The 12,568-nt window shown below is 44.6% G+C and overlaps 5 non-coding genes and 2 pseudogenes across 5 annotated transcripts; 5 read left to right on the top strand and 2 right to left on the bottom strand.

The window, feature by feature from the left end:
• Positions 1 to 3,943: 3,943 nt before the first annotated feature.
• LOC142370481 (U2 spliceosomal RNA) lies at positions 3,944 to 4,123 on the bottom strand (annotated as a pseudogene).
• Positions 4,124 to 5,468: 1,345 nt separating this feature from the next.
• LOC142370241 (U2 spliceosomal RNA) lies at positions 5,469 to 5,648 on the top strand (annotated as a pseudogene).
• A 364-nt stretch (positions 5,649 to 6,012) lies between these two features.
• On the top strand, positions 6,013 to 6,131 carry LOC142373937 (5S ribosomal RNA). The gene has a single exon (XR_012768606.1). It is a non-coding gene; the product is annotated as a 5S ribosomal RNA (ribosomal RNA).
• A 614-nt stretch (positions 6,132 to 6,745) lies between these two features.
• Positions 6,746 to 6,858, top strand: LOC142371171 (U5 spliceosomal RNA). The gene has a single exon (XR_012767978.1). It is a non-coding gene; the product is annotated as a U5 spliceosomal RNA (small nuclear RNA).
• Positions 6,859 to 7,626: 768 nt separating this feature from the next.
• Positions 7,627 to 7,739, top strand: LOC142372036 (U5 spliceosomal RNA). Its single transcript, XR_012768177.1, has one exon. It is a non-coding gene; the product is annotated as a U5 spliceosomal RNA (small nuclear RNA).
• An 820-nt stretch (positions 7,740 to 8,559) lies between these two features.
• LOC142402273 (U1 spliceosomal RNA) lies at positions 8,560 to 8,723 on the top strand. Its single transcript, XR_012773328.1, has one exon. It is a non-coding gene; the product is annotated as a U1 spliceosomal RNA (small nuclear RNA).
• A 3,484-nt stretch (positions 8,724 to 12,207) lies between these two features.
• LOC142400876 (5S ribosomal RNA) lies at positions 12,208 to 12,326 on the bottom strand. Its single transcript, XR_012772988.1, has one exon. It is a non-coding gene; the product is annotated as a 5S ribosomal RNA (ribosomal RNA).
• Positions 12,327 to 12,568: the final 242 nt, after the last annotated feature.

The raw sequence follows: 12,568 nt of genomic DNA, 5'->3' as shown, positions 1-12,568 counted from the left end.
TTCCTCCCCGGGATGGCACAGGCTTGATCCGGGTGAATCAGGTCTTCTAAAAACAAGGACATACGTGAGGCTAAAAGTTTACTAAAAAGTTTACAGTCAAAGTTTAAAAGTGTAATCGGTCTCCAATTCTTCAAGTCAGTCTTGTCTTTTTTTTTGTGAAGAAGAGTCACTATCCCTGCTCTAAAACTGTCAGGAAGTCGGTCAAGTTGCTCAAATTCCATAAAAACAGTAAACAAGTCAGGTGCTAAAATATCCCAAAAGGTCAAATAAAATTCTACGGGAAGTCCATCTTGTCCTGGGGACTTCCCTTTCTTAAAATTTGTAAAACATTTATTTAACTCTGAAATTGTAAAATCTTGGGTTAAAAGCACACTGTCTTTTACTGTTTTTTCTGTGAAATTTAAAACTTCTGTCATGGTGTCCATTTCAACAGGTTTTTGTTCGTACAATTCACGATAAAATTGTTCAACAGCTTGTTTAATTTCTTCCATTGAATCAACTGTGCACCCGTTCTCTTTTGTTAGCTTTAAAATGGCCCCCCCTTTATTCACAATTTTCTTAAAAAAATACCTTGTGCACTTCTCTCCTTCCTCTATTTCTCGTTCCCTGCTTCTTAAAATGACACCCTTACTTTTAATATCTGCTAAAATCGACATCTCTGTTTTCACTTGTTTAATTTCATCATTAAAATCCATCCCTTGTTGGTTTAATTTAAAATAGCGCTGTAGTCGCTTCTGCAGTCCCATCATGCGTCTGTTTTCCCTATTCTTTTTTCTCCTACCTGCCTGTCTAAAGAAAGTCTGGGTCTTTTCCTTCACCATTTCCCACCAGTGTGCACGTGTATCGTAAAAGTCTTGAAGGGTCTGCCACTCGTGGTACTGCTCCCGGTACTGACTAACTATTTCATTTTCTTTTAAAAGGGAGCAGTTTAGTTTCCACAGACCACTTCCGGAAGTCACACCCGAAGATAGTGATAGGGTGCAGGAAAGCATTAGGTGATCAGAAAAGAAAACGGGGGTCAATCTAGCATCGGTTGGTGGGCAGTCCCGTGTAAAAAGGTAATCTATACGAGAGGCTCTGGTGCCATCACCACTGAACCAGGTGAAGCCCTCCTCTCTGGGATGCATGGTTTTAAAACAGTCCTGAAGTTTAAAATCCTTGCATATGCCCTGTAATAAAACCGATGTTTTGTCAACGTTAAAAAATTCCCCTGCTCTTTTTCTGTCACTCCTGCTTAAAATACAGTTAAAATCACCCCCTAAAACTAGTGGTGCCCTACCTAGCATGTGGGACTGCAGGTCTTCTAAAAGGTCATACCGGTCATTTTTTTCGTTAAAGCCATAAATATTTAAGAGGTTAAAATCTTGAAATCTTAAAATGTCTTAAAAGCAGTTATGTAAATTCTTGTGAACGGAGCTCTTCCTTCACTTCTACAGGTGAGAGGCGAGGGTGTTGAGCTCTATTCCCCGGTCAGACTCTGGGGGTCGGCCTCTGTTGCAAGGTTTTGTTAAACTTTGAGTCTCTAGGGGTTGATTGCAGAACTACATTTAAAAAAGAGACCTCATTTGGTGAATTGGAGGGGAAGACTCTGGGCTCCTCCACAGATGAACTGTCTGAGGTTGTCCCAGCTCTTCCCCTCTTCTCTGAGACTATAGGACAGGGGTGTCGAATTTATTTTCACCGAGGGCCACATCAGCATAATTGTTGCCCTCAAAGGGCCAGATGTAACTTATAAATGTAACTACTCCTAAATGTTAAATAACTCTGAATTTATTACTTATTCAAGTTACAAATATTACATATATATTTGCATAGATGTAAAAAAAATACATGTTTGCTTGTTGTTCTGTTATTATATCATAAATCCTTTTAATTTGTCAGGTGATGAAACCCACATCAACTCCATCCATCAATGATCAAACTATCCAAGTGAATAAAGAAAAGTTATGACATTTGCTTTGTTCCAAACTTGAAATAGCAAACAAAGCTAGCTTTTACTGCCGCATTGTTTCCAGTTTTAGCGAACACATTCTGCTGCGATTGCAGTTTGCCTTTTAATTCTTTGGCAGTTTGTTGTTTTTCTTGATGCCTAATGTTGGCTCTGAGCTCCGTGTTTGGTCTCAGAATGCGGACGTAGATCGTACTCTTTGACAACAGGCACCGCCTCACAACACAAAAGACATACCGTTTCTTCTCCTTGAAGCAAAAACATGTATTTGCCTTCCAATCTTTCTTGAAACAGAAAAATTGATGCAGATGGAAGGGCATCTGCATCAATATTTCTCTTCCTGGACATTTTGGGAACATTATTTGTATTTCTCAATTCAGCTTGTTGGGAAAATCACATCGATTTAGAAACATTGCAGTCCAGTTCGCGCGTAACATAATCAGCATGCATTGTGTGGAAATGTAGCTTTTGGTCACTGCACGTATTTGACTTTATTTTGATTTTATTTTTAGACAATCAGACCTTTTAAGCTCTCGCAGGCCACATTTGGCCCGCGGGCCTTGAGTTTGACACTATATGCTATAGGAGAATCAGTGGACAATTCTGATGCAAGCCTCTTTGTTTGCTGGGCATCTGGGAGGGAGGCATCCTCGCTATCATCCTGTGATTGGACTTCTTCACATTCTGAACTAGCTCCGCCTTCTGCCTGCACCACCTCCTCCTCTCCAAAACTCTCCATTGGTGGGGGTGTAGCAGGCCCCTCCCACTCCTCGGCCTCACCTGACTGCTGTCCACCATTCAGAGGTTTTGGCGGGAAGTTTGAATTTTCCAGCCCAGCTGTTTCAAGTAGCTCGTTAACTGCCTTGTCTGCCCTCCATTTCCTTCCCGCGTTTTTTTGGATTTCAATTTGTTGGCAAAGGATTTTGGGCAATCTCTGAAGAGGTGGTTTAATTCTCCACAGAGATTGCACTTTCTGCCATTAGTACACCAGGTGCCTGTGCTCCCCATATTTGCAGCAGAGTTTGGGCTGTCCCTGGTTGTGGATGTAGCCTCTGTTTTCTCCCAAGACAATCATTGATGGGAGATGTTTCAGGCCCTGGAAGCCCTGGGGGTCTTGCCATTGTTGGATGGGGACCCTCCAGGCGCAGTTCCAGATGCCATCGACATCCCTCACCTTCATTGCATGGCCTTTAACAGTGCAGAATCTTCCCAACCATATACAGATATCTTCTGCGTTCAACATTTCATTGAACATTCTGACAATTACTGTCTTCAGAGTATTGTCAGTAAACGCAGAAAACTGGCTTGCACATTTACAAATCTCGTCCAAAACTCCTGCAGCAAAGCTGCAGTGCGAAAACCAAATTCCTTGTTAAAAGGCAATTACAGGATGCAATTCAAATCGTCTGGCTTGAAGTTCAATGTTTTTTGGATTAGCTTCCGGGAGAAGTCCAATCTGGACATCTCTATAAGCTTTCCTTCCTTTTCTTTAAATAAAAATCTAGCGCTGTGATGCCTCCTGATGCCAGCATAGTTAGCCGACATGACGGAGGCACCACAAACAGTTTTAAACAAAAAGCTTAAAAGAACAATAATAAATATCACACTAAAAACCCAATAAAAGAGTAAAAAGTGGATAAAAAAGTACTAAAAGGGATATTTACCTTCCTCTCTTAAAAAAACGGGACACCGACCTTGTTTCAGCTGAAACTCCTTGGACGAGTTCAAAAAAGTAAAAACTTGAAAAAAGGGGGTAATACAGGAACATTTTTTGATAAAGAACACCAAATACAAAGAGTTGGAATAATTTGACCAAACACAAAATTAACCTCCAAAGCGTGAGAATTTAATGCTGAAATGCATAAAATCATCCACCCAAAGGTGGCGATCGCAGTCTTAGCCAAAAAGCCGAGAAGCGATTTTAGAAGTCAGGATACAATGGCTCCCTGAAACTACCACCATGTACCGCTGGTTTTGTTATTTCACAAGAGTTGGGAATAGTGCACCGTTCCCGGCGGCACTGCAGTACCGGGTCGATGCGTGGAGTGAACGGAGCAAGCCCCTTTTTCAACCCCTGTGCCTAAAAATCCATTTAATATGTAGTCCTCATATAGAGAACGTATCAGATATTAAACTGATAAGAACAGATTTTTTTTTTCTTTTGAAAAAATTTATTGACACTAATACATTGAAACAAAAAGAGAAGGGAGGAAAAGGAGTGCCTGATTTTTATTTGTTTTTAGGAAGCAGATACACTACACTGCACATCCTACAGGCCACAGACCCATCCGGAAACCCCAAAACTAAAGCAATGACACGATTCTGGATGGGTTCTTACCTCAGAAGACTGAAGATTTTACCCACCGACCTAAAAGTGCCTGTGTCTTTTAGCCTGCCACCATCCTATGCTTTTATCCAGACGTTCTTAAAGCATTTTAACTTGGAGGCAGAGGAGTTGCATGTTTTAACAAACCACCGCTCTTTGATTTCTGTTGTGCAGGAGCGGGAACCAGTGAGTCCAGTGCGTGGGCTCGCGTTCGGCGAGCCCTCAACAGTTTGGTGCAACGTCAACCATTCCGCTCTCCCAAACAGACTCCGGGACCTGTCGTGGATGGTGGCTCATGAGATCCTGCCAGTCAGGTCCGTTATGCACTCCCGGGGCATGTCAGCGATCTCAACCTGCCCGCGACCTGGTTGTGGCGCGCCCGAGTCGGTGAGGCACCTGCTCTGGGAGTGCAGCGCTGCTGCAGACCAGTGGGCAACAGCCGGCTCCTTGCAATTCCCGTACTTGCCAGCAAGGGAGGTCCTCACAGCACAACTCGTGCTCTATGGGGTGAGCCAAACAAAAATGAAAAAGAATGACTTTGCCAAGCAGTGGCTCACCCTAGCCGCCATCAAAGACGCCATGTGGACCTCCAGGAACTTGCTGGTGAGGAAGCGCATGCAGATCCCCCCCGTGGCTGTGATCCGGATGGCCGCAGCGGCGGCTCAAGCGGCGGGAGCTGCAGGCGGCGGGCCTAGGACACATCCACAAAGAAGAATCGCCTCTGTGCCCATTCGGATGAAGGAGCCGGAGCTACACACAAAAAGGTCAAAGCAGCGACGGCCTGGCTCTCCGGGTGAGGCAGGTGGGAAGGAGCAACAGGGTGGGGATCTCCTCTGAGCACCACGACAGGATCCCGAGAGACCTACTGTTTGGGGGAGCGAAATGAGTTTCCCTGGGTAGGGACTCACTACGCTCCTGCACAAAAAATGGACTTGGAAGAGAGCATTTTAACTAATGCACTCCTTTTTAAAGAAACTCAATACAAACTGCTACTCGCATGAGAACTACTTCACATGTAACTTTTACCTTAGACAACATTGACCTTATCTGTAATATCCCATGGAAAACTTGTTTTATTGTTGTTGTTTTAAATGTGGTTATACAGATTACACTTATTTATTGATGTTTTTATTAATAGGTAAAACATATGTCTTAAATATGAAGTTTTTATGAAAATGTGATGTATTATTGTCAATAATTTTTTTCAAAAGAAAAAAAAAATCTGTTCTTATCAGTTTAATATCTGATACGTCCTCTATATGAGGACTACATATTAAATGGATTTTTAGGCACAGGGGTTGAAAAAGGGGCTTGCTCCGTTCACTCCACGCATCGACCCGGTACTGCAGTGCCGCCGGGAACGGTGCACTCTTCCCAACTCTTGTGAAATAACAAAACCAGCGGTACATGGTGGTAGTTTCAGGGAGCCATTGTATTCTGACATCTAAAATAGAACTATAATGTTTAGAAAAGACGCAGTTTATGAGCACGTCGTGGGATTGAGCTTCCCTGGTTTCTCTGTATGACCATGAACACCAAACTACACACAGAGAACAGAGGAGCTTGACAGACACACACTAAGTTATCTGAGAGTCCCATTTTCAGCTGCAGAGAACAATCACATCAGGGAAGTCGACGTGCAGGCTCAACATCAGCCTCTCAAACCAACTCTCTGGTAAAATAGGGGCAACGTATGGTTCCAGCACCTATGTAACACATATTTGTCACGGGGACTGTGGCTTACGGCCACACCGCCCTGAACACGCCCGATCTCGTCCGAACTCGGAAGCCAAGCAGGGTCGGGCCTGGTTAGTACTTGGATGGGAGACCGCTTGGGAATACCAGGTGCTGTAAGCATTTTTCTCTCTTGTCTTCTCTTCTCTCTGCATGTCTTTTGTTGAAACATCTGTTGATCACCCTGTGATCCATCTTGCTGATCCTGGATCTGCTAAGGTGTCCCAGGTCATGGTTGCCTTTGATCCTCATACATTTAACTTTGTCCTGACAAAGGAGCAGTTCCAAAAAGTCAAACAGGGACTGCCTTTGCATTTGACGCAGTCAAACTGCATGCGCCTGGAGAAGCCAAAAGGCTTACAGCACCTGGTATTCCCAGGCGGTCTCCCCATCCAAGTACTAACCAGGCCCGACTCTGCTTAGCTTCTGAGATAAAACTCTGGCTTTTAGTCTGCGAAAAGAGAGTGAAAGTGAACTCCACTTTGAGATGGCTCTGGGATTGGGCCGACTGGGAGAATTGCTTGAAAAAAACCTCTACACCCAATGAGCGGTCAGAACAAAGCCTCAAGACCCCTAGTCTTTTGCACAGAGTAAAAGACAAAGCAGCCATTGAATAGGGCCCGATTGTTCCTACCTCGTCGGCCAAGGAGCCAGCGTCTCAACCAAGCAAAGCTCACCGTGGGGAAGGTGGCTATGCCAACTAGCCTGATGCACTGCTCCCGCAGTGTCAAATACTCGTACTCTGGTTTCTCTTCATAACGTACAAGTCTTTCGCCTTTTACTAAAGACTTCCGTGGAGAGCAACATTAATGAGTTGTTTCTATTTTTGGAAGGCTTTACCTTTGCGGGTGAAGTACTTGAGGTGGTTTAATCCACCTCAAGTACTTCATTTTATCAACTAAACCACCTGAAATGCCTAATTATATCAACTAAACCACCTGAAATGCTTAATTTTATCAACTAAACCACCTGAAATGCTTAATTTTATCAACTAAACCACCTGAAATGCTAAACTTTCTGAACTAAACCGCCTGAAATGCTTCATTTTATCAACTAAACCACCTGAAATGTTTCATTTTCATGATCTAAACCACCTCAAATGTTTCATTTTCATGATCTAAACCACGTCAAATACTTAACGAGCCAAAAATGCTAAAAAAAAAAAAAAGCCCTGTTTTGGAGGCCTCATAACTCAGTCATACGACATCACAGAGACCTCATTCAAAGTTTATATGTGACAGGAGACTCTCAACTTTATAGGGGTTGTTCAAGATATTTCTATCACGATTAATACCCATGGTTATAGGAGTGAAAAAGAAGGCACTTTTGCCTAAATGCCAGAAACTGCCCTATATTGGAGTTGCCATAACTCAGCCATCCGACATCACAGAGACCTCATTCAAAGTTTATGTGACAAGAGACTCTCGACTTTAACTAAACTAAAAAAAAATTTTATTGGGCGGGCAGTAGATTGGCACCCATCAAATTTCTTTAGGAATTTTCTAGAAGATCAGAAAGATGAAGAAAAGCCGGATTGTCTCAACCAAGCAAAGCTCATCATGGGGAAGGTGGCTATGCCAACTAGCTTGATGCACTGCTCCCGCAGTGTCAACTACTCGTACTCTGGTTTCTCTTCATAACGTACAAGTCTTTTGCCTTTTACTAAAGACTTCCGTGGAGAGCAACATTAATGAGTTGTTTCTATTTTTGGAAGGCTTTACCTTTGCGGGTGAAGTACTTGAGGTGGTTTAATCCACCTCAAGTACTTCATTTTATCAACTAAACCACCTGAAATGCCTAATTTGATCAACTAAACCACCTGAAATGCTTTATTTTATCAACAAAACCACATCAAATGTTTCATTTTCATGGATTTAACCATCTCAAGTACTTCGTTTTATCAACTAAACCACCTTAAAGCGGCAGTCGGCAACTTTTTTTTAGTCATATTAGCTTGAACTGTCATGGGATTCTGGAAGTAGAATATTAAATAGTCTGTTTAGGAGAAATAACGAAATCTGTAGCTCCCTCTGAAGCCTGTAATCATGCTTACAAAAACCGAGCGCTCCCGGCTGTTTTTTAACCAATCAAGTTAGGGTGGAGGAATCCTACCTGTCAATCACAGCTTGTGCACACGCTGCTGAGCGTGAGTCTGCCCCAGCTTGTGTGCGCTCAAACTGGTGTGAACTCACGTGCACAACCTCGTCCACAGAGGGGGAGGGGTTTGGGGGGCAATTCGGAGCTTGTTAGAGGTTGGGGGAGGGACCTGAAAGTTGTATCAGTTCGAATTTTCCGACTTTAGACTCGGAATTTTGAAAACTTGCCGACTGCAGCTTTAAATGCTTAATTTTATGAACTAAACCACCTGAAATGCTTTATTTTATCATCTAGAAGATCAGAAAGATGAAGAAAAGCCGGACTGTTTTAATCTGCAAGCTTTTCAGATTCAGGTTAGCTGCTGGCATGGCACTGCAGACAGTTGAATTTGCTGCACCGTCCGGCCGAGTGAGGCACCTGGAAAAGAGGTGTCAGCCTCTGACAGTTCCAACTCATACTTACCTGGCAGGGGAGATACCATGATCAAGAAGGTGGTTCACCCAGGACGAGGCTCAGCCATTGCACACCGGCTGTACTGACCCTTGCGAATTCCCCAAATGTGGGAATCTCGACTGCATAATTTCTGGTAGTGGGGGACTGCGTTCGCGCTCTCCCCTGATTTGACTGTATAACGTGAATATCCCTTGGCATGGCCCTCAGCTCGTACAAAGTGCAAAATTGGATTTAGACTTTAGGACAAATAAGGCATATTATTGGGTAAAAGATTTGTCAATCAAATCCATGGAGAGGGAGGGATGGGAAATCATGGGCATGCTGTACTATTGGTCAATTAGCTGTCAAAAGCTGCCAGGCCATGTGGTGAAGTGTTGTGGCAGGGTGAATCTAGGGAAATGTACAAAATACGACTTAAATGATCGTTTTATACAAGTGTTTTGTCTAATTGGGAGTGTTGGACATTGAATCGTGTTTTAATGCTTGCATTGCTGTCTATTGATCACTTCATTTGAGTGATTTATTAATTTTCACCCACCAGCTGGTACTTGGTATTGTATGAAAAAAAGAAAAAGGTGGTTAAAAAAAGACATGAGACTAATTGGTGTGGCTATTTTCAGAAACATTTGGATGTGAATGTAAACAAAACCTCTAAAGCTCTTATTTTTGTCTTCCCATTGGTCGACCCGCTGGTTTGAGGCCTACATGGTGATGGAGACATTGATTATGGGGGAAATGACACACTGTTACCTCTTCAACATTGTCTATTAATTCAATAAACTTTTTTTATTTCTTCACAGTTGTATGCTGTTCATGTGTTTATTATTACAGATGATGGTATATCATGAATGATTATAATTACTGGTAGGTTACATTATAATGAATAGATTGAAGGAGAACATTGAAAGTGTTGACTTGGAAATGACACAACACACTGCTACTGCGATTCAAGGCACTTTAAGGGCTGAAGTGCATTTATTCAAGTGCATTCTCATTTAGTAAACAAAGTTAAGACATATATAGTGCACATTTTTCATGACAAGACATTTGAAATTAAGTGTGTGAGGGGGAGAGAGAGAGAGAGAGAGGGGGGGGGGGGGGGGTGAGGTGGAGGTGGAGGTGGAGGGAGAGTGTGTGTGTGTGAGACAGAGACAGACAGACTGACCAGGAGCAGTGGGCAGACAGGAGAGAGAGCCATGTGCAACAGCAGATATGGGAACAAACAAGAAATCAAGTGTAAGTGAACAATACAAATGAGAACTATATACATGTGCATGTAGGAGTGCAATCAGGAAACTATATACACAAACAACAACATAGGGACATCAAAGATAAGAGAAAAAAAAAGTTCAGACAAGTCAAGATCAGTCACCGGGCCTCAGTATCAGTCATTTACCAGCCGTTGATGTCACAGATGGGCCTCACCGTGTTGCCGTAGCCACAGCGGTACAGGAAAGCCTTCGGGTTGTCCTTGGCAGGACAGCCGGGCTCGGTGCAGCGGACGCTGTAGCGCCACACACCAACTGGCCTCCAGAAGAAGACGCGGTGTCGGAAGAAACTGTCTGCCACGGGGACAGTGCTGCCATCCACCACACCGGGCATCTCGGGAGGGTGGAACCACATCTTTTCACTCTTCAGGACCTTCCTCCACCTATTCCTGCCGTACATGTCAGAGAAGGGCCGCGGCTTCAGAAAGAGCCCCCTCTCCTCATCCTCCTTCAGCCACTTAATGTCTTGCTCGGGCAGCCCGCTGTCCTCAGCCTCCCAGGATTTGTGCCATCCTTCAAACAGGATGGCGTCTTCACCACCAACTGCCTCCTGTGACTGGCTCTCTGTAAATACAAAAAAACCCAAAACACATTGATTATAGTATATCCACACTGTGGAATGAGGCTTTTCATTACAGCAGCCCACTGGATGTGACATGCATGATCTGTGTGCTATTAGCCAGTAAACTAATACAACTTGTGTTAAATGAATATGTACCTTGTGTTTCGTAGGTGGACAGAGCCTCCACAAGCAGAGCGTCGTCTTCCCAGCTGGGGTCTGCTGAGCTGGCAGTGGTGGCTGATGGACGGGGCGCAAAGAATGAGGGTACCGGTGAAGAGGTAGGCACAGCTGCACGGGGTGTTGGGGCAGCCGACTTGGAGGAGGCCTTCTTCGGCTTCGCGGTGGAGGTGGGGGATGCTGCTGCTGCTGCTGGTGCTGAAGGGGGCTTTGTGGTGGAGGTAGGTGTGACTGATGGACGAGCCTTGCTGGTGATGGAGGGAGGTGCAGGAGGAGGAGGTGATGGAGGGGCCTTGCTGGTGGTGGGTGGTGGTGCTGCTGCTGCTGCTGCTGCAGATGCTGCTGGGGGCTTGCTGGAGGAAGCAGACGCGGTGGAAGGAGTGGCTACACCCTGCTGAGGTATTAGGAGGAATATTACATTTCAGTTTTGCTGAATACATTTGTTATGTTATTCCTTTATACACATGTTCACCTGCACACATACCTCCTTGTCCAGAATGTACTTTCTGAACCTCTTCAGGGCCTTTGAATTGATGTCATCCTCCTTCATGATGAGCCACTGCGTCACCGACGTGTAGGCCTCCTGCGCCCTCTTCCTCTCAGCGTCGCTGCCAGCCTGAGGATCCGCCAGGAGCCTCTTGTGCAGGCTGTACCACTGCCACATCTCCAGGTAGGTGAACGACTTGAACCTCCCCTGTCCATAGATGGCCCGGTCCACATTCACCTCCAGGTGGCACGAGACGGTGGTGAAGAGGTGCGCGTACTTGACCAGCTGCTCCTTCAGCCACTCGTCGTTGATGGTCTTCCTCTTCTCAGGGTGCCTCATCTCCTTCATGTGGCGGTCGACGATGCTGAAATGGCATAGTAATGTAAAATAGTGATACAGTACTATTAACTTATAACACTATTCACATGATGATCACTTACTATTTACAGTAGCCGACATCATTCTCGACCAGCCACTTGAAGCTCTTGCTGGTGTACTGGCCAAAGGTCATCACCAGCTGCCCCAGGACTTGCGCCTCAGTTGGAGAGGGTGTGACGATCTGACATTTCTTCAAAGCTGTAGACAGATAAATAAGGGGGAACAAAATTAAAGTAATCATGTCTAGACAGTAGTGCAGTTGTAAGCACAGGGTTGTGCATGCACTCTTCTCACCTTCTTTGTAAGCCTTGTCTGAGTCTCTCAGCCTACTGTCCACTGTCTCACGGTCCCGTGCATGTGCCTGAAGGACGTCCTTGGCCTCCTTGGTCATCCCAAGCACACACTGCTGCCTGTCCTTAGGAAAGCTTGTGTCCAGGATGGACAGCACAGGCATCAGAGGATCCATTTGCTTCTGTAAACACACACACACACACACACACACACACACACACACACACACACACAGCCTGCCTGTATAGTATAACCAGTTGTTTAGTTTACAAGTTATAGAGGGGAAAAAAGCACAGAGGCTGACACGATCGCATTACTGTAGTTATAAATCTGTATAACTATAGGATATTAATAGTAAATTGTTCCATGTAGTAATGGCATGAGACTAGTATAAAATCTTTGTATTAGAATAGGATGCATATTATTCAGAAATCTGTGTCAAAACAGATGTTTCAACAAAAGACATGCAGAGAGAAGAGAAAAAAATGCTTACAGCACCTGGTATTCCCAAGCGGTCTCCCATCCAAGCACTAACCAGGCCCGACCCTGCTTGGCTTCCGAGTTCGGACGAGATCGGGCGTGTTCAGGGCGGTGTGGCCGTAAGCCACAGTCCCCGTGACAAATATGTGTTACATAGGTGCTGGAACCATACGTTGCCCCTATTTTACCAGAGAGTTGGCTTGAGAGGCTGATGTTGAGCCTGCACGTCGACTTCCCTGATGTGATTGTTCTCTGCAGCTGAAAATGGGACTCTCAGATAACTTAGTGTGTGTCTGTCAAGCTCCTCTGTTCTCTGTGTGTAGTTTGGTGTTCATGGTCATACAGAGAAACCAGGGAAGCTCAATCC

Source organism: Odontesthes bonariensis, chromosome 2 (assembly GCF_027942865.1).
Source record: "Odontesthes bonariensis isolate fOdoBon6 chromosome 2, fOdoBon6.hap1, whole genome shotgun sequence".
NCBI lineage: Eukaryota > Metazoa > Chordata > Actinopteri > Atheriniformes > Atherinopsidae > Odontesthes > Odontesthes bonariensis.
The sequence above is the reverse complement of the archived record's forward strand: the minus strand, read 5'-3'. Positions and strand labels throughout refer to the sequence as shown.